Source organism: Penaeus monodon, chromosome 25 (genome assembly GCF_015228065.2).
Source record: "Penaeus monodon isolate SGIC_2016 chromosome 25, NSTDA_Pmon_1, whole genome shotgun sequence".
NCBI lineage: Eukaryota > Metazoa > Arthropoda > Malacostraca > Decapoda > Penaeidae > Penaeus > Penaeus monodon.
The window spans coordinates 43,546,269-43,547,206 of NC_051410.1; the positions used below are offsets into that span (position 1 = coordinate 43,546,269).

The 938-nt window shown below is 35.8% G+C and overlaps 1 protein-coding gene across 5 annotated transcripts in view; it reads right to left on the reverse strand.

Moving 5' to 3' along the window:
* The window catches only part of LOC119589291 (sarcosine dehydrogenase, mitochondrial-like), a 22,594-nt gene that overhangs the window by 20,928 nt on the left and 728 nt on the right, over positions 1-938 (reverse strand). For 2 of the 5 annotated variants that reach the window (XM_037937911.1, XM_037937910.1), the window contains exon 1: positions 364-441. The exons of 1 other annotated variant lie outside the window; for it this stretch is intronic. The gene's annotated coding sequence lies outside the window, so the exon portion shown is untranslated. Of the gene's footprint in view, positions 1-233; positions 442-781; positions 801-938 lie in introns of those variants that run through there. 2 more of the 5 variants (XM_037937914.1, XM_037937912.1) reach the window with 2 other exon arrangements.

Sequence of the window (938 nt, forward strand, 5' to 3'; positions counted from 1 at the left end):
ATGGTGGATAAGTAAGTGTCGTTTCGTGGTGTGTGTTTTGTTGTGGTGTGTTGTTGAGTCGAGATTAATGGTAAAATTTGACACATCCGTATTTCAGGTGATTGTAGTGTGAACAAAATTTTGACTGTTACTGATTTCAGCTCTCATTCAGTCTTAATTATCATAATCTAGTTCGTCCCTCCTATTGAACAGTACGATCAAGGCAGTTATTTCATGATTGCGCTGAACGTAACATGCAAACTGATGTAACTTTACATCTGCATTCTTGTTTTCAGTCATAACAACAAAATTATTTCGTATTATGTAACGCCAATTTAACTTCACAAAATTCTTTTCTCTTGGGAAAAAAGTCCAGTATCTAACGAGACTAGGCAACGAGGAACTGTTGTGCGGGACTGGACGTTTTCTCGGCGACGCTACAGCTCTGACTAAAGTCTGCGAAGTGTGCGTGTATGTGGTTCTTGTTAGTGTTGCTAACTTCTCTTTTCAGATTCATTATTGGTATTTATCATGTTAATTTTTTTCTTTAGTTGTCGATGTCTTCAAAGCTATAGTGTAATGCAATAAAGTTCAGATTTCACTTACACAATTCAGAAATCATGGAGGTTAGTGAAAAGAATGTATACATTTTATAACTGTATCAACTGAATTCATTATCTTAGTAATATTGATATGCATGAAAGTTGCTTTCAGTAAAAAGAAACATAATAAAACTAAGGGTGCAAATGTTGAACTGTCTAAATAAAGTTTCTACGTAATATTTCAAATCATTTTCTGTTACCCTACTGTTGTGCCCGCCCTCGAATCCTTGGCATCTCAATGCCAAAGATATTCACCAGTGTGTTGCTGGCCGTCTTATTGGGTGCGTTCCTCACGTTGTTATGAAAGTACGGTGTATTCTTATCTTACAAATCATAGTGAATAGATGACTAGCATTT